This window comes from Aedes aegypti, chromosome 1 (genome assembly GCF_002204515.2).
Source record: "Aedes aegypti strain LVP_AGWG chromosome 1, AaegL5.0 Primary Assembly, whole genome shotgun sequence".
Taxonomy (NCBI): domain Eukaryota; kingdom Metazoa; phylum Arthropoda; class Insecta; order Diptera; family Culicidae; genus Aedes; species Aedes aegypti.
Window position 1 is genome coordinate 193,222,242 of NC_035107.1, and position 21,583 is coordinate 193,243,824.

The window sequence follows — 21,583 nt, forward strand, 5'->3', positions numbered from 1 at the left end:
CAGCCACCAGCAAGAGCCAAGGTGGACAAATTCAACGATCACCTCTAACGTGTTCCCGTTTATCGTCACAATACTTCCTAGGCGTACGATATCGCGATCGGGTCCACCTATTTTGACGCATTCAGCTGATGCAATTCACGCTTCATCCACCTTCTCCATGTTCCGTATACTATCTGCACTCCGCCGTAGATAGCCCGCAACACCTTCCGTTCGAAAACATCAAGGGCGCGTTGATCCTCTGCACGTAAGGTCCATATTTCGTACTCATAGAGAAGTACCGCTCTTATCAGCGTCTTATGGACAGTTAACTTCGTGCCATGGTAAACTGCTCGATCGAAGAGTTCTGCGGAGTCCAAAGTAGGTACGATTTCCAGCAACGATGCGTCTCTGGGTTTCTCTGCTAGTATCGTTGTCGGCGATCACCAATGACCACCTCGATTTCTTCAAGGTCAATATGACTCGAGGTAAGGGGCGTGCCATGTTCTCTCTTGAGCTCCTCGCTTTCATGTACTTCGTCTTGGACACATTGATGTTCAGTCCAGTTCCCACAAGTTCAGCCTTATGGGATGTATGCACTTCAACAGAAAAATAAACGCCTATCTCGATGCATAAGAAAGTTCTTGCAAGATATGTTCAAGAAAAGCGAGAAAAGCATTTTTCTTTGATCGTAGTACGCAGTTGAGAAGAAATGTTAATTCAAATGGTGCTCACCGTAGAAAATATCTTGACCATTTCTTCCGCAGATTTTTTTTACTTTTCTTGAGCTCACAGCATACTTAGCTTTAGTCGGATGTACGTATCCGCCGTCATCTCAAAGTTGCGTGCTACATCAACGTTGTCAGCGAAACCAAGTAGCTGAACGGATGCTGGAACGTTTTCGGAGTCGTTTAAGGAGTTCTCTGTAGCACGCTAGGTTTGTGGTTAGGCGAGCTCAAAGCTGTTGTATTAAAGATTGGGGATTAGTTACAATTCAATTTACAATTTTAGGACTTACATTCGGTCTCCAAGTTTTAATTCGGTTTAATTCCACAGGATGACTTTCTTATAATTTAATATGTTCGATAATTCAATTTTCTGACTCTGCCTACTTGTCTAGTATACAAGGAATGGTTTTGAGAATGATTTGCGGAAATTACGATATCGGAAAGCTGTCAATAGATGACAGCTATCTAATGCGGCTGTATTGGTGAAAAGGCGCAAGGTTGTTCACTATAAGAAGACAGTGGCATAGGTTCGCCCCCAACATCCCCCGACCCGTAATGCAGATTCAGAGCTTCCGATGGTGCTGCGTTACCCTCATCTTCAGGGCGGACCGCTGCCTGGATATCCAGGATAGCAACCTTTGTTACAGGACGTCGAAGCACTCCTCCAGATGTCTGCACTAGGACTTGCCTACATCGCCCGTCTCGTCCTTTTACAACAGAGAGAATACGCCCACGCAACCATCCGTTTCGGACCGACGGGTCCACGATGACCGCCAGGTCTCCGACGTTCGGCTCCTTCGCATCTTCATACCACTTGGTACGTCCAGCAATAGTTGGCAAGTATTCCCGTATCCACCTATTCCAAAATTGGTTCACAAGGTTCGTCATTAGCCGCCAGTTAGTTCTGAGGGACTCTGGGCGCTCTGGGATGACCATTGGAGGTTGTGTGACTCCCTGCGAGCTCAGGAGTAAAAAATGATTCGGGGTCAGAGCTGCCTGAGATTCTGTCTCCAGTGGCACAAACGTAAGTGGTCTAGAGTTCACTATCCCTTCCGCCTCAATCATCAGCGTAAGCAGTGTCTCGTCGTCCGGATTTCTGCTAGTCGTCAGGGCAGAGAACGCGACCTTTATAGACCTGACTAGTCGCTCCCATGAGCCACCCATGTGAGGGGCTGACGGTGGGTTAAAAACCCACTTCGTGGCTGCGTTGGTGAAGACGGCGGAAAGTTGTTGATTCATGTCTCTAATCTGCTGCTGTAACTCGTGACTGGCTCCTTGGAAATTGGTTCCATTGTCGCTCCTGATCTCCAATGGTGATCCTCGACGTACGATAAATCGCCGTATGGCCATTTTACTCGCCTCAGTGGATAGGGAATGCACTACCTCGAGGTGAAGGCATGTAAATAGTGCGACCCAACGTTTCACCAGCGAACGTCCGACCTTGACTTGAATAGGACCGAAGTAGTCCAGCCCGACAAAGCTGAAAGGTCGAATATACGGGCACAAGCGCGCCTCAGGTATAGGTGCTTCGCGACGACACAATGGTTTAGCCTTGGAAATCCTACATTGAACGCAGGATCTTGACAGGTTCCGTACCAGCGCACGGAGGCAGGGAACGTGGAACCGCTGACGAACCTCGTTGATAACGGTTTCGTTATTAGCATGTGGGTAGTATCGATGATACCACTCGACAACCATCCTAGTCAGACGATGTCCTTTAGGGAGGATTATAGGAAACTTCGTATCGAACGGCAGGAAGATTGCTCCGGAAATTCTTGTGTCAATCCGCACCACGCCGCACTCATCAAGGGATGATTCCGCTACCGGCAAGCCTCGTAGGATAAATTTACGACTCGTGCTGTAAAAATCATCATTCTGCAACTTGTTCCGTAAAATACTATTGTGGGCTTCGTGGTCGTGCTGATAGTGTTACTAAGCATGTGGCCGCATGAAGGTTTGATCGTAAAATCAAAAAACTTTAATTTTCCAACATACATTGTTAGAATAATTCAAAGTTATCTGTCAAATCGTACACTTCAGGTTAATTATCAGAACTCCAGATCTAAAAGACTTCCTGTAAGAGCTGGTGTTCCCCAAGGCAGCATTTTGGGACCAATGTTATACAATATTTTTACATCTGATTTACCTGAGTTACCTCAGGGATGTCAAAAATCTTTGTTTACGGATGACACAGGCCTCTCCGCCAAAGGACGAAGCCTGCGTGTCATCTGTAGTCGATTGTAAAAAAGTTTGGATATATTTTCTTCATACTTGCAAAAATGGAAGATTTCTCCTAATGCTTCCAAAACTCAACTAATAATATTCTCACATAAACCAAAAGCTCTTTATTTGAAACCTTCAAGTAGACATGTTGTTACGATAAAAGCGGTTCCAATAAATTGGTCAGATGAAGTTAAGTATCTAAGGCTCATGCTAGATAAGAATTTAAATTTCAAAAATCACATTGAGGGCATGCAAGTCAAATGTAATAAATATGTAAAATGTCTCTATCCCCTTATTAATAGAAAATCAAAACTTTGTCTTAAGAACAAGCTTTTGATATTCAAACAAATTTTCAGGCCAGTCATGTTGTATGCTGTACCAATATGGACTAGCTGTTGTAATACCAGGAAGAAAGCTCTGCTGGAAGCATTGGCGTGTTGGTGTCTTCAAAAAAATATTTAAAAAAAATGGGTTTGACTTAGTTATTCAACAAAAATTACTGAAAAACATATTTTTGTTTATAAAAAAAATCATGTTTTTATTTTTTAAGTTTTATTGCTGTAAATTACATGTTTACTATAAAAATGAAGTTTTTAAAGCATCTGGTTATAAATTCAAGTTAAATAGTGCATATATTTTTTAATACATGCAAAAACATTTTCATTACACGATTATTTAAAATTGTTGCAAAGACCTTTTCAGAGGTTTGACAAATACTCATAACCAGTTTGAACTCTAGTGTTAACGTTTAACCGGCAATCGTTGAAAAATCATGTTTTTGTACAGTCTTTGTGAAATAACTAAGTCAAACCCTTTTTTTAGTTAAATGTAATGTACACTCAGAAACGCGGTAAGTCACAAAATGACTAAATTTTAGTAATTTATGACTATTTTCTATCTGCCTCACTTTTACCCTGCAGGGAATTTTATTCCTATTTGTCGATTCACCCTGATTGAAGCATCGCTAAGCTTCAATCCAGCCAAAATGACAGTTAGTGTGAAAATTCATAGCAGAATGAAAGAGAGGCAGATAGAATTAGTCATTAATGCATAAACTTTAGTAATTTTGTGACTATTTTTATTTCTCAGTGTATATGTACATATATAAACAGCTTGAAAACAACAAACTTGGATTCAAAGGCATCAGATTTGAAGTTGGTTGAGTTTTCCTGAACTTATGGTTAAACAGAGATTATTATTTTAGTAAAATGAGGAAAAATAGGGAAAACTACTTTTTACTCAGACTAGTTTTGATTTTAGACAAATTTGGTGTTCCACAAACGTTTCATAAATTAAATTTTGAAGAGAATGATGAAGTTTCAAGAATGGTCACGAGATAATAAAGTCATGGAGACTTGACAGAAAGCCATATTCGTTATCTTAAAAATTCATCTTCAAGTCGCTTGCGCCACCTCTAAATCTGAATATGTTTGGCTCAAACTTTGAGGTTTCTCTTTTTATGTGATTTGAATTCAGAAGAGCACACGAATTTATGGTTTCGAAATGTTTCGAAAAATAAGCAGTACCCTACTGTATAAAGGCTGTTATTTTCTATGACGGTGATCATACGCAATAAAGATTTCTACAACTTTTATACTCTAATTTAGTAATTACACGTTATATAACCCCGTTAAACAAATGCTGAACAAGCATTTCGGGATGTTTGATGGATACTTGGTGGCTTAAATGTTGAATAAACATTATAAAAGAAAATACAACTGTTGAACAGCCTAGGTTGGATCATCGAATAGATTCTTCATTTCTGGGCAAATAAGGCTTGAATATTATTTTTTATTTTAACTAAGGCAATTATAATGCAACTAAAAGCTAAATTAAATTGCTCTGGGAAATTTTTCATGGGGAAAAATTTGTTTTTGGGAAGTTGGATAATACTTGAATTTGAGTATGAATTTAAAAAGCTTATTATTCAATCGTGTATCGCGTAGAAACAACAGTATCATAATTATCAGCAACAGCTTATCTTCTGTTATTATGGAGAGGCTATTAGATAACCAAACAAAATTTTCATTCAACGTTACTCCATCTTTGGTACAACTATCTATTGAAATAACATGAAAATGAGGAATCTTATCTTCATTTTATACACCGTCTACCCTTGTTCAACTAGCACGGCTGTTGTAAACAGTATATTTAAACAGGCATGCTTATTTATCGCCCGAAATTGTTTCTTGGGGAAGCAGTGCTACGATAGATACTTGAAGAAATGTATCGAGGCAACCCATGGTTTTTTTGTATTAAGAATTTTCAATAAAATCTGTCATTAGTATTTTAACCGTTCAAAGAGACACACGCGTTTTATTCAAACTCTGCTGTCCATTAGGTTATGGGCCTATAGCAAGATTAATTTAAATTGAAGATGCAGAATCCTCAAGCTAATTCTGGAAGAAGCGGTTCCGGAGACTCGTCGGGAGTTCAAGCACGTGCAGCCACACAGAACTGCGCCACACAGAACCATCCAGCAATCGAGCGGTTGGTTGGTCGGGAGAACTGGTGAATATGGAAGTTTGCGGTAAAGACCTTTCTGGAAGTGGAGGACCTCTGGGACGTGGTGCAGCCTACTCCAAATGATGATGGAACCCTTCCCGTGGTGGATGCGCGATTGCAATCCTGCAAGAGGAAAAATCATTCTGCTGCTCGATCCGGTAAACTATATTCACGTCGAAGAGGGCAAAACGGCGGCGGAAGTCTGGAAAAAAGCTGACCAACACTTTTGAAGACACGGGACTCACACGCCAGTGGGCACTTTTGCACAAGCTTATTACAACGAATTTGATAAGCTGCGGTTCGATGGAGGTGTATGTCAACCGGATGGTTTCGACAGCGCACCAGCTAATAGGAATCGGGTTCCCGCTGGACGACAAGTGGATTGGTATGCTGTTACTGGCAGGTCTACCCCAGGAATATCGTCCGATGGTGATGGGCCTGGAAAATTCGGGAATCGAAATCACAGGTGACATCATTAAGACAAAATTGCTCCAGAAGACGGAATCGTCAGCGTCTACTATGGAACCTCCCGGTCAACCAGTCAGTGATTTTCGATAGCGATCGATATAGATTCGTTTTGAACCGTTAGCGATCGCCATCGTTGGTCAAAGATCTATAAAGAATTATGAAGACTGGTTGGTCGGGCTGCGTTCATCTCAACAAAGAAAAATTGAAACTTTTCCATAGCAACGCAAGCGCAAGCTAGAAGGGGAAAGGACCAAAATGCCGACGGTGCGAGAAATTCGGCCACATTGCGAAGAATTGTCAAGCCAAAGGACCGTTGAAACGGAGCGAACCAGACAGGAAAGGAGATGCCTTTTGTTCAGCAATCTGGTACGGACAATTGGTATTTCGATTCGGGATTTGCCAAGCATCTAACAAACAACGAATGGTTGTATCTACGCGGTAAACAAGGGCCTGATGGCCTGAGCGTCGGCAAGGTTGTGGCATCAGCGAATGGGACATCTGAGCACCGGCAGCTTGGTGAAACTTAGAAATGGACTAGCGATGGGTGTCAACTACGATGGCGCCGACGATGTAGGTTGTAAAATTTGCGCTGTCGGAAAGCAATCGAGACTGCCATTCAATCACGTTGGCACACGAGCGAAGGAAGAGCTGGAGTTGGTTCACTCAGATATATGTGGACCGATAGAACAACCGTCGTTGGGAGGAGCTCGTTACTACTAGCCGTTTACTGACGACAAGACTCGAAAGATCTTCGTTTATTTTTTGCGCACCAAGAAGTACTGCAAAAGTTCAAAGAGTTCCACAGCATGGTCGAAAGGCAGAGTGGCAAGAAGCTGAAAGTACTCAGGACGAACAACGGCTGGGAATTCAAGAACAAGAGTTTCGAAAATTTCCTGAAGAAGTTGGGCATCCGTTACCAGACATCAGCAGAATACACTCCCGAGAAGAATGGCCTGGCCGAACGTGTCAATCGGACGGTGGTGGAACGGGCGAGGTTTTGGGCAGAAGCCGTTGCAACTGCTGTTTATCTCATCAATCGATCGCCAACGAAAGGAATCGACACGACGCCAGAAGAAGCGTGGACTAAGCGGAAACCGAATCTCTCCCATATTCGAATTTTTGGTACGACTGTGATGGCACACGTACCGAAGCAAAAGCGTCACAAGTGGGATCCGAAAGCTGAAGAGTGTGTGCTGACTGTATACGACGACGAAGCGAAGGCATACCGCCTATACAATTCGAAGACGGACAAGATCTTCAAAAGCCGTGACTTAATATTCATTGACGAGGGAATCAGTGATCGTGAGGTGGTGGTGGCCATTAAGTCAAGCGGTCCAGAACGTAATTTTGTCAGACTGGATTTTACGGTTCTGGATGTTAACCAGGAAACCCATCCAGATGTTTCCGAAAATGATGACCATGATGAGGTGCAAGCTGATGAATCGATTTCAAGTGATGAGTCCTTTGTGGACGCTGCTGACACCGTGACAGATCCGGCGCTCCCACCGCACCAAGTTTCAAACCCGCCCATGTCACAGGCGTTGAGGCAAAGTGGTAGGGAGCGCTTACTCGCAAGCAAGTACAAAGATTTTCGTTTAGACACCAGAGGATTGCCGTCTTTGAAATTTTCAGATGATCGGAGACGTTCTGCGATCCCGCCTGCAACCGTTATAGAAGATACAACTGCGCTCCTTTCATCTTCAAATCAAAGACCAACTAGCGATGATATGCAAGAAGGGTTGATGCTCTGCGATAGGGGGCGCCTGCTCCAAGGCAAGTATTTGAATGATGTTGTTCCATGTTCAGATACTGGTGCCGATTTTCAGCAGCCAATTCTGGATTATCCGACTACGCACCAAGAAGCACTATCTCGTGACGATGCGGAACGTTGAAGGCAGGCCATGAAGGAGGAATATGAGGCACTCATCTCCAATGGTACGTGGCAGTTGGCTGATTTACCTACGGGACGCAAGGCAATCAGATGCAAATGGGTGTATCGAACTAAACTAGACGGAAACGGTAATGTCGACCGATACAAGGCGAGATTAGTCATCAAAGGATACTCGCAACGAAAGGGGGTGGATTATGAGGACACCTACGCCCCGGTTGTCCGTCATAGTTCCTTGCGGTATCTTTTTGCGTTGGCGGCACGATGGAATATGCAGATAGAACAGATGGATGCTGTAACAGCATTCCTCCAGGGCGAACTCTCAGAGGAAATATACATGGAACAACCTCCTTGTTTCGTGGATGGTAAGAATCAAGCCAAGGTGTGTCGTTTGAAGCAGTCCAGCCGGGTGTGTAATACGAAGCTGGATGCCGCACTTCGAAAAATGGGACTGGAGAGCACCGTGTACAAAATTAAGTCAGGAGTTCAAGATGAAGGACATAGGGACGGCCTAACACGCGTTGGGGTTACGGATCACGAAAACGGACACCGTAGTGGCGTTAGATCAAGAGTCGTATGTGAAAGCGATTTTGAGCAGATTCAACATGACGAACTGCAAGCCGGTCAACACACCGATGAACGTCAGCGAGAAGCTAACTAAAGCTATGTGTCCAGCGACGTTGGAAGAGACCGAAGCCACGAAGAATGTTCTGTACTGGGAAGCTGTAGCATGTCTGATGTACTTGGCCCAAAGTACTCGCCCCGACATCTGCTACGCTGTAAACGTGTTGTGCCGATTCAACTCCAGCCCTGGCGTAAGCCACTGGAATGCGGTGAAACACTTGATGCGTTATTTGAGGGGTACATCACAATACCGTTTGGTGTATCTTTAAGATGGAAATTCGTCCATTCAAGGTTTTACCGATGCAGATTGGGCAGCCGACCACGATGATAGAAAATCGATCACTGGGTACGTGTTTACTGCTCAAGGAGGAGCTATTTCGTAGAGCTCTAAAAGGCAACAAACCGTTGCCCTTTCAACGTGCGAAGCCGAGTACATGGCACTGTCAGCTGCAGTACAGGAGGCGCTCTGGTGGAAGCGATTGCGAGGTTTGTTTGAGGACGAAATAGAACTCGTGATCCACTGCGACAATCAAAGTGCCATAGCTGTAGCGAAGAACGGAGGATACCATCCCAGAACAAAACATCGATAAATAGTGAACTCGTGCACCGGTCCATGGGAATCCGAAAACCACTGGGTTGAGGAGGAGTGAAAAAATGTATCGAGGCAACCCATGATTTTTATGTATTGAGAATTTTCAATAAAATCTGTCATTCGTATTTTAACCGTTCAAAGAGACAAATGTTGAAAATCGTACTCCGACTGTTAAACTTTGGACTCTGTATAACACCTTTTTAAGCAATATTGAACAATAGATACGAAATCCATCGTCGCCCACATGTCGTTTTACCTCAAGTTGCATCAACCAGCTAGAGGATGGGAAACAAGTAGATGCCGTTTACACCGATTTGAAGGCCGCCTTTGACAAAATCGATCATCGTATCCTATTGCACAAATTAGCTAGGATGGGTGCGTCGACTGCTATGGTAGAGTGGTTGGAATCGTACCTCTGCGACAGGAAGCTCTGCGTCAAGATTGGATCGTATACTTCCGCTTGGTTTAAAAACTTATCTGGCGTACCGCAAGGGAGTAACCTTGGACCGCTTCTCTTCGCACTCTACTTCAACGATGTTGCGGCTCTACTGGGTGTCGGGTGTAAGTTGATATATGCCGATGACCTGAAAATATATGTCGTCGTTGAAAGCCTAGCAGACTGCGAACGGCTGCAGTCGTTACTGAACACTTTCGTCCGTTGGTGTGAACTAAATCGCATGACGCTCAGCATCAATAAGTGTTCCGTGATCACCTTCCACCGCTCCGCAGTACCACTTCGTATGGACTACACAATTGGCGATACAACAATTCAGCGTGTTAGCCACATAAGAGATTTAGGTGTATTACTCGACTCTAGACTCACCTTCAACGATCATCGTTCGGAAATCATTGATCGAGCAAATCGACAGCTGGGGTTTGTTATGCGGACGACCAAAAATTTTACTAATGTCCATTGTTTGAAAGCACTCTACACCTCGCTTGTTCGTTCAATTTTGGAATCCTCTTCCATTGTATGGTGTCCGTATCAGGCGAACTGGATTGACAGGATTGAACGTATTCAAAAACGGTTCGTGCGCTATGCTCTACGGTTGCTTCCGTGGAGGGACCGTTCAAATCTTCCACCATACGCTGACCGGTGTTGCTTGCTTGGGTTGGAAACCCTTGAACAACGTCGAATCACCCAACAAGCTGTTACAGCCGCCAAGGTATTGAACGGAGAGATAGACTGTCCGAATCTCCTAGCAAAGCTAGCTCTGAACGCTCCAAACAGGATTCAACGCAGGAGTCTGGAAAGGATGCTTGCTCCACAGTTCCACCGTTCGCTTTTCGGGTACAACGAACCATTGTCTTCCGTAATGAGAGCATTCAACGATGTAGCGTACCTATTTGATTTTGGAATGTCGTCAACAGTGTTCAGACGAAAAATTTTAGATTCGATGAGACCTAGATTTGTTTAAAGTAGTACAGTATCATTCATTGAGACTTATGTCAGATGAATTAAGAAAATAAATAATAAATAATAAATAATAATGTCCACGTCCATGTTTTTCCATACTTCTATTTACCTGAGCTGAGAAGCAGGCTCTGTCTCGTTTGGAACGTAACGCTAGAAAAAAAGAAAGGTTCTCCGAGGGCATTAGGTTAAGACCAGCTCTGATACCATGCTTACTAGCTGGATCACTGTTCCTGAGTTGTTGAATGGCATCGTTAACCTATCTTAAAACTGAGGTTGGATAGTTTCCATCACCCCAGTGCTGACGTATACATCTCTTCCGTTGTTTTGATCTTAATTGCCTGGGCTCTCAATACCATGTACATCGACGTGCTGCGTCCACCTTCTGATCACCTCCCGTCCGCCTCTCAAGATGCTTCTATCCTGCTCATCTCAGCTCGCGGCACGGAATCTCGGAATGCTTTGTTGTAACTTCTTACGTTTTTTGAGCCAGTCTCCGCCTCATCTCCTTACATTCCGCTTCTTTCTCCAAAATCTGCTGGCACACCTCGTCGAACCAATCGTTTCGTCGACTCAGTCCCACATGCTCGACGTTGTTCTCAACTGCATCCTTGATGGCTGATTTCACTGTTTTTACCGTACTCCAGCTGGTCTCGAAAGGGAATCCTTCAAGTTTTCTTTTGATGAATTGCGACATACCGAGGCGACCATGGGTATTGTTGATTACAGATAGTTGTTGACGAATGGTTCAGGAAAGGAATGTGTGTGATGAAACACCGCAATTTTAGGTATCTCCCATAAGAATGAGGTAAAAAGGGAGCAAAACCGCGGTTGTTTCTTTCCTCCAGTCAACGCCGTGTGTCCTTATGAGCAAATGCGCTAATAGTGGTTGAAGTCGATGTTAGCGCAAAGATTGGTCCTGACATCGATAATTCGAATAAATGCTGTCCATTGATCAGGACTTCGTCGACTAGTATTCTGTAGGCTATGGTGATCTTCGAGTGTACCGATACGAAGTTCTGAGGTGGAAGTAAGTAATACAAATGGATATATTCTAGTGAGCTGAGCTTTCCAATAGTCGGTTTGAACTCTTTTTCTTGTAAACCATGAGCGTTTAGACCTCCTATAATGATTTTGATGTCGTGCAAACACAAAAACTCCATATGTTTTCCCTTGTATCTCGCAGAATTCGCCATGGCAAACGTAACCTGCGAGTACGACAATAGCCTCAACAGTAGGAACAACAACGGAAGCCTACCGATTAGCTCACCCTCGAACGACGGGTCATCATCTGTGGGACGACGAGTTCGACGGTCCGAAGCCATCCTGCGGCAGGCAGCCGAATGCGTTTCCCGGGGAGAAACTTTCCAAACCGTGAGCGATATGTTCAACATTCCCATCTCGACCATCAGGTATAAATGACATCCCTGAGAAATTGTGAGGCTGTTGAACAACTTCAAAAATATCTTCAATACGTTCTTTGCAGGTTCTACATGGCGCGAAAAGGAATCCTTCCGCGGCGAAAGCGTGGTCGAACGGCCATTTTGCCGTACGTGTTAGCCGGCACCAGTCAAGTCGCACACTCCAACGCCTCATCATCATCAGCCAACTCGAGCAACGTGATGCAGCAACACTTTTCGCCACATCAATCGCAGCCTCAAAACCGAAGTCGCTCAGTAAGTCCCATGGAACCGCCGTTTCACTTTGCCAACTACAAACTACCTGAACTGAGACCCAAACTGCTCTAGTTCTGCCTTGAGCTCGAAAGATAAACGCTATTGACTTTATGTAATCTGTCGCCACACACGTTGATTTCTGAGGATTTTTGTTGCTCCATTCCCAGCGTGTACAAACAATTTCAGGAGTTTGTTCAAGCCTAACGGTCACTCAGGAGCCTTTCTGGGCTAGTAAACGGAAACCAGTATTCACTTACATATAAGTATTTCAGTGTTAGCTGTTTAGTAAATCAATGTAAGCTAAGCCCCGTGGAAACGAATTGGTACAAAGTAGAAAATTTTCATCTAATTTAGGTGTCTGAAACCAACTTGTGAAGGAAATAGATTTGTAATGTACGTATATGAAATAACTATCTATAATACCCACAACCTCAAACGTATTTCAGGTAGGTTGCTACAATGAAAATACATCTCAGTTACGTTATAAATTTATTGATTTGTAATCGAAATCAACATTGGTCAGTATTGTATGTGCAATAATTTAGGATGGTCAATTGTCAATGATCATCAACTTCTGAATTTTCTAAGGAAGCTTCATGCAAAATGTCTCTTAGCGAAAAAAATCGATACCCATACTTAAATATTCATTTGTGCTATTTTTCCATATACAATAGACCATTTCCGTGAATTTTTTTTATTGATTTATGTGCTTCCTGACAATTTACTGAACAAACTTTCCTAAGGAACCGATATGTTTTGGAGCCTTTAACTATTAGAAAACGATAAAAAACTTGCGGCACGTTAGTTCACCCCTCGGTCCCCTGCAATTTGTTTCACCTCGAAAAAATGCAGCCCCTTTTTCCCCTATGGTATTGCCACCACGTTGGGGTGAATTTAAGATCAGCTGGCATGACCAGATGATTTTTGTTTATGTTTTCATTCATTATAGTGGGCTCCACCAAGGGTGGTACTGGCGGCTTGTTACTGCTACCCCCACGTGTAGCTGGTTCTAAAATGTAAACAACCATACAAAATTACGACCAAACAATAGTGAAGGCCTGGGAGGGAGGCACAGATACTACACACGAAATATAGAACAACGTTTGTTTGAACTGCAAGATAACTCCAGCTTGCCAACAACAATCAAGGCAGGCTTGGGGAAAATCGCTAGTTTTCCTTTGTTGTGTACTTTCGATCTTTCCTGACAAACATGGAAAAAGGGCCACAGTTTTCTATGCACTAAATATTCATTTTCATTGGAAAAAGTAAAACAATGCGTTTTTCAATGCTTTATATTCAATCAGGTTGAAAGGTGCTCACGTGACATTACTTGCATTGTGTGCATGAATTGATTTTCATTCGATTTTTTTCACTTTTGATGAAATACAAAAATGTGTTTTAATCAGTTACGCGCTTGTTAGTCCAATGTTTGAGATCTGGGCTCACAGTGACAGTTCGTGACAGCGGAATCCCGGCTCACTATGACGTACAGAAATTTTGTATTGGTTTCTCCCTCCCAGGTGAAGGCGTAATCAGTTTTCTCGAAAACGTCTCTTTTATTAATTGGCTCCACTGGTTTCGCTCCCCCTTCCTTCACGGTTCCTCACCGCGGAAACCACCTTCACCGCTTCGGCCGAATATGACCGCACCCGGCGAACACTACACGGTTCTGTAACGCAAAGATTGTAGTCGACAGATGCCTGATCTCTCTGTTTTCTGCCGACGAGGATTGAATAAGCCGGAAGATTCCCGCCTAGAGGCAGCAACAGCCAAGGAAATTTTGAGCGGCTGTTGCTGCCTCTAGGCGGGAATCTTCCGGCTTATTCAATCCTCGTTGGCAGAAAACAGAGAGATCAGGCATCTCAAAATTTCCTTGCGCGGCTGTTGCTGCCTCAAGGCGGAAGTCTTCCGGATCAACATCCAATAGATAGATTTAGGCATTTGCCAGCATGAATAGTAAAAATAGCCTTCTACAGAACTAGCGGTACCGTAACTGTTGGGTGGATGAGAGATTTAGTATTAGGGGGTGGTTTTGAATATTGAATATGTGGAGGAAAACATATTTTCCTAAACCTGAATCGGGTTGGAGTTGAAACTGTGATTCAGAACGGGTTGCGCCTGTTCCAACCTGGTTTAAAAACGTTTGTTTGAATACTTTCAAGTTAGTTTCGTTGGCGCTCCTGTTCGGGGCGCCCCGACCGGGATCACGCACCTGATTTGACGTTTCCAAATGTAAACAAGTATCCCAATGCAGGGGTGGAATCGAAAAACTGTTGCAAAATCACCAGGGGGTTAAACAAACTGTGCCGCATCTCGAATTATTTTTCAAAATGTGATGAGTATCCATGTTTTCAAAAATTTGTAAGAAAATCAGGAGTGCATATAAACAAAATCTGAAAGCGTTAACATTAATTAAAAATGATTGCCTTTCGAAGAAAAATACAAAAACTGGGGGTTAGAGCTGACGGAAATGGTCTATTCAGACTCGATGTTTAAACATTGCCTTAGACTTGGTCGAGGATGGATTACCCTAATAAGGATGACTAAATTAAGGCCGCACGGGACGTCATCATAATCACCCTATCCATTTGAAGAAGCAAATCCCAAAAACCCCTCCATAAATCGATGCGAAAAATGTATCACTACGATTCTATATATGTAGTGCACAACCTAATACATTTTCAGCTTCATCGGTTCACTAAAACTCGAGATTTGCTTTCACAAAGTTTTGATGATGATTATTAGAGTGAGACAAAAGATAGGGAAAATAACACGGTCTCCCGTGTCCCCTTAAGATGTATTGCCTATCTGATATCACATTTCATACATTATGTATTATTGTTTATAAAAAAGAGAATTTGATTTTTTGTTGAAAATTTAATTTTATTCAAATTATTAGAATAGAATGTATCTACATATTATTGACAACATATAAAAATTGAGCAACCTCATTTGGATTGAGGACAATTTTATTAAAAGTTATCAAGTCACGAAACTTATTTGTTTCCATAAATTTAAAAGCTGCAACTCATCAGAGTATGTATATCTGAAATCACTTGAACACATATGTGTAGATTATTATAGGAACGGTGAAAATACCTTAGCGAGAATGAATGGTTTCGAACAAAGAGCTAAACGAAGTATTGTTCAATCAACTAGGTATCGCACTATTAATTACGAATACATATCCGAATTCCCAACATTCTTCTACAAGAATGAGATCTATAACCTAGAACGTTAGGAAACACTCCGTGTTATGTTGCGAATAACCGTGCTTTTTAAAGTTCGTATGCCCTTCTAAATTCTGCAAATTGTATTCATCATGGTACTATTTGTTAGAATGATAGTCTAGCACAGGCCTACCCAATCGTTTGCGGGCCAAATCTCACAAACAACATTGCCTGGTAGGCCTGAAATTTCAACCACATCTAGAACGGTCAAACCTTGCCCAGTATTTTTTAAGGATTATGTCCCCGACTCGGTGATCATCTTTGCATTTTTCGAAATCATGCTCAGGATTTTGCTTCAATTTTGTTCAATAAGAATGTTCTCCATGTAGGGTGCAGAGCTAAGTGTTTCCGGATTGAAATTTAACGCCAACTTATTTTCCTTACACATTTTCTTTGCCACTTTGCTCTTCTTCCATCTGAGGATTCAGCTTGGCTTAAAGTCTGATGTTCGCAAACATTACTTCTTTCAATTTCTTCTGGCGATCTCTGTCAAGAACTTCTTCAACAGACTTCATGTCCACTGATGGAAATTCCGGCAGCCGATAGAGATATCTAAGTAGGGTAACTAGGTGTAATACGCCCCAACAGGGCAATACGCCCCTCTCCATTTTCACGGGATTGGGGCTTCTTTTACACGTAAATATGATCACATACCTTGAATATTCGCGAAAAAATGATGTTGTGCATATATGTTCTTTGAGAAGTATAAACAATCAATTGAAATTCTAAAAATATCGAAAATCAGGTTTTTGGCGTAAAATTTTGCGTCCGATAAGCAAGCCACACCGTAAATGAAGCCCATCCTTTACTTTTGTACTTATTACAAAAACTTTTACCGGAAGAAGACTGCTAATGGACCCCTTTAAGCTTAGTGGAATTCTCTTTGGAAACATTTCTTCAACGCTGTGGACCTTTTTTATATGGGAGGGGCATTTTGCCCGGGTTGTTTTGAAACGTAAACATTGGGGCCGTTTACAAAGAAACATCTTTAACGCTTTTTTGAAGCAATCTGAAAAGAGGAAGTTTCGTGCAGAGCATGACCAACAAAATAAGGAACACCTTGACATAACAAACTTTAGAAGTGATGCATTTGTTACTGCGATAGAGCAGTATTTCCTTAAAGGAGGGCGAGTATTTTATATTTCTATAATGCTTAATTGATAGAAAAAATACGACAAATAGTTGAAATATGAACCCAATAATAAAATTATATATGAAATAAATGAATTTTAATATAGTTAGATGAACAATTAAATTGAAGTTTTAACAAGTTAAAACTTGTTATGAAAATCGATTAATCATTTCAGACTGTTTTTGCTTTGTAAATTAACTTTATTTTTGCCCAGCATTGACATAAATTTTCTCACTGTGCGCTATAAATAGCCGACTGAATTCAGCTTGCATCAGTACTGAACAGCAGCAGAAGTAATGCGCTTGTTCAGTTGTTGATCAGCATAGCACGTGTTGATTAGCCATTGTTGAATAGAGGCTCAAGCATGATCAATATTCAGCTACAAGAAGTTTATATTGGGCACTGGATGGCTGATATGGCATATGGCAAGGTATACCGCTGACGATGGGAAGGTCTCGAGTTTGAATCCAATATCCAGGTAATTATTAAAAGTGGTTATTCATTCATGGCAAAAGTATACGCTGCATGTGATGTACAGTGTTGGCGATTTTTGGTCATTTATTTGTTTTCAATTAATTTTGTGGCAGTTGAACGAAAGCTGAGATAAATGCTTATAAAGCGATTTTGAAGTTGTAGAATAAAGTCAATATACAACGACACGCCTTATAGCTTCTCCAAATTTTTGTGAACAACGCCTGAACAAAGGCTTCAAATGGAAATAATTGAAATGTTGTTAAACATGATGCTGAATTAAACTGCAATAATGTTGTTTGTTAAATTGATACTATAAGAAAGCGTTGTGGGAACCCCTGTTATGGGAAAACCTATAGGACAGGGGTTAACAACACACCTTTTCAGGGTCGTTTCAGATGGTGCTCCCGGACAATCTTACCGTGAATATTTGGTGGCAAGGCGGACAATACAAATACAAAATGGCGGAAACAAGATTTTCTTTACACAATAAATTAACGAACACACAGTCAAAGGTTAGCAGGCCTTACATAATTATTTATTAATTAGATCAATGAAAAACAGTAAACAACTTTGGTTAAACATTTATTGGACTAACTATTGAGCGCTCACCGTTGCGGCCGATCGTTGGCTTGGTCGACATGCAGCTTCTCTGGATCTCCTTGTGGGCATTCCTCGTGGGCTTCTTCTTTTTCTTCTTCTAATTCTTCTTTTAGTGTTCTTCTTCTCTTCTTTGGGCTTAACCATTCGATTCACATCGCGTATCCCACACTTAACAAGGGATCGAACGAACCAAGACGACCAGGCCAGTGTAACGTAAGGCCACTGTTCCACAGTCCGGGGAGCGGTACCGAAAAGTGCACTAATGTCTTCTAGTGGTCTTCGTCAAGCGAGCATGCACCTTTTTGAACGGACAGAATTACTTCTCATTGTTCGTCACTCATATTGTCCGTTCGACCACTATAATGTTCACATTGCAGCGTTCAAAGTCCACCACGGCTAGCTTGACCACAGCGTACGGTTTTGTTAACCAAGGACTAGCGCGACTAGAACTAACTTCAACTTTGGTGCTTTCGTCTAATCGTTCGTGGTGTGTCCTTTAATTAACCCGTACTAACTATTTAATGTGTTTAGGTGTTTAGTTATATAAGTTTTAACTTGTTGATTTTACACCGTTTAAATTATAGTAATTAGGTTTTTTAACATCGCGCAATAATACGCACTTGGAACTTATCGCGGGTCGTCACTAACGTCGCTCCTCCGGACTTCGATAATAAAAAAGAGACTTGACCCTAGTTGGTGGAGTCTATTTATAGCCCATGACGAATTCGCATATTTCACGGTCAAAGTCCAGACGATGATCATGATGATGACGGAGACACGAAGAACGACGAATGATGACCGACGGAGACTTACACTCTAAAAGGGCTTGGTTGATATCTTATACTAAATTACACTCTCACTTCGACAAAACTGGCTGCATGCTTAGCCTTAACAGAATTCAAAATCCCTAACACTTGTTTCCGCATATTTTAATATTTTGTGAATAAATATGTTAATATGAAAAAAATATAAACAATCTAAATAAGTAAGTGTATATGAAAAATAAATATTTCGAATAAATAAATAAATGTGTATATATAGGAATAAATAATAAAAAAAATAACGAAAAGTGAACAAATAAATAAATAGATAAATAATTAACTGAATAAATAAATAAAAAACTAAATGAATGAATAAATAAATAAATAAATAAATAAATAAATAAATAAATAAATAAATAAATAAATTACTATCGGAGTGAGCAAAATAAACAAATTAAAATAATTCTAACAAGACATCAACCAAGGAGCTACTAAATATGAAATAAACGTCACTCAAACATCAATAAATGATGGAGACAGACAGTTATTTCAAATTTAGACATTTACTTTTTCAATACGGCACATTACATAAATAACAAAATCTTTGAGCTAAACTTCTAACTGGCCTTTCCAACAAGTATTTTATTGTGACCTAAAATTGAGTGGTCACAAAATTAGCGTTGTTAAATCAACAATTGGGGCCCAGATAGCCGTAGTGGTAAACGCGCAGCTATTCAGCATGACTATGCTGAGGGTCGTGGGTTCGAATCCCGCTGGTCGAGGATCTTTTCGTAAAGGAAATTTTCTCGATTCCCAGGGCATAGAGTATCTTCGTACCTGCCACACGATATACACATGCAAAAATGGTCAATCGGCAAAGAAAGCTCTCAGTTAATAACTGTGGAAGTGCTCATAAGAACACTAATCTGAGAAGCAGGCTTTGTCCCAGTTGGGACGTAACGCCAGAAAGAAGAAGAAATCAACAATCCTTATTAGGCTATGTGAAACCTGAATAAACATCATTACAATATATGATTACAATCACTAAATGATAAGTAGCCTAATAATTTCGCCAGATTTGCTTGAACAATGTGTGCGTAGCAGCTGCAAAGTAATATAAAAAAGCAACTATTCAGTATATAGTTGCGAAAAATTGTTAATAAATGATTATAAAATAGGCAAATGTTTCTTGGGATCTCTATTACAAAAGGTTTGTGTTTTCTTAGAACAATATAAAAAGAAATATTCGATTGAGAAGATTTCCGATGGTTTTGACTTTGTTTTAACAGCACACATCAATATTTCAGCTAAAACATGAATTTTCAGTAAAAAATGCTCATTTTTCACATCAAAAAGATACAGTAAATCCTCTAATATCCTCCAGAGATATAATATACCATTTGAACCTCTAAGTTATAACTTTCAGATCCTGCGCATATTGTATCCCCGTTTTTCCCCCTTTTTGAGATATTGACGTTTGAAAAATATGATTTTTTTTAATAAAAATGGTCATATCTCATGAACAAATGGATAAAATCACTTAATTTTTACACCAAAATGCGCGTTTCAACTAGTTCTAAAACTGTGTAGAAGACGTAATTTTGCTAGAATTTGAAATAAAAAAGTTATGGTCAAAATAATATCAATTTTTCATGAACCACCCTACCCTGCATAATGGAAAACGCCATAGCAAGGGCTACAGTAGACTTACAAGGTTGGCGTCTTCGGCAAAGTTGTTCACAATTAAACAAAGAACAACTTCCAAGAACACGTCAAAGCGCTAACATGAAAAGCACAAAAGTTGGCAAAAATATTTCCGTATTTTATTGGACTACCCTAATGGCACTAGATGTCAAAATGTAGTCCTCATCATATGTAACAATTTTGCCGAAGACACTTTTGTTCTAAAAAATCATCTTCACAGTTAAAATAATTTTTTCCTCCTAATTTTACGGTCTGGCCCAATGTGCATTGGCCTGAGGAGTTGTTTTTCGATGTTCAATGCCATATTCCCTAAAGAAACTATAAGCAAAGAAGCGAAATGTTCCAATTGGAATTCCAAGTTTACTGTCAATGTCATTCCAATCGAGCAGGAGACTTGTCAAACACTTTTTCACACAAGCTGAAAACGGCTCACACAAAAATGTTACCGCCCACGAAAATTTTGCTTCTTCTGAAGTAGCATATTTTCTGAATACTTGAGTGTCGGTTGCAATTTTCATGCTTTGCATAAAGAATGCTCTACTCATTACATTGGTTTTCCACACATTCAGTCAATTTTTCATTCGTTACCCAAACCTGTAAAAATTCAACACATAAAACCTGTGACTCACTTTTAGCGTGGGATTCAACATTGGCAGTGCTGCGTAATAGATTTGGCATAGTTGCTAGCTGATTTATTTTGAATATGATCAGATTTCGTCTCTTTATAATTTAGACTCTTTAATATTCCCTACAGTACTCTTGTACTGTTTCGCTTACGGATTGAGGCTAATTGTCAGATTTCATCGTCACCGTAATTCCATATCGGCAGAACGTCCCATAGGCCTATTCACATGACGTCTCAAATCAGCTGATCGGGAAGCACTATGACAGTTCTTCTATGAAAATGACAGGCCCGTGTTAGCACCGGTCCTCCACCGATGTAAACAAATGCATAGACGGATCTGTCACATGAAAAGGCCTATGTAGTGGTTGGATAGTACTTTTTGCGAAGATCTCTTTCATTACAATGAGCTCAACAAAACGAACCGTCCACTAAACCAACAAATTTTGGCCTGAAGGCAATGAACTCATAAAATCCACAGCTATGTGCACCCAGGGCTTGTCTTACATTGCTCTACGAATTATTGGTTCCGGTGCAAAGGCATTCGATCTCTCAAAGTACGATCTCTGCTCTCTGTTCGGCGGGGATGTACGATGTACGGCGGGGAGCGCAAATAAAAAAATATATTCGATTTTATATCGAAACGTTACACATCCCATACTTTTTGTCCCAAGTTGTCCCAGGCTAAAATGTATTAACAAGGGTACTTTGAGGTGTAAACTAAAGGATCGTGAAGAATTTAGCTGCACAAATTAGCACTTTTTTAATTTAGGGCTTTTTGAATTTTTCCAATATTTTTAACAATTTTCTTTGAAGAACAGCTAAAAACTAATACAGAGAATTGTGTTTATTCCTCGAGTGGCGTGAGGGGAGAATAGTCGTCTCACTTTGAGTGAGCGATTCCGACACTCGAATGCAGTGAGAATGGTCACTATGAATGAACTCAAGTGAACTCTCGCTGTATTC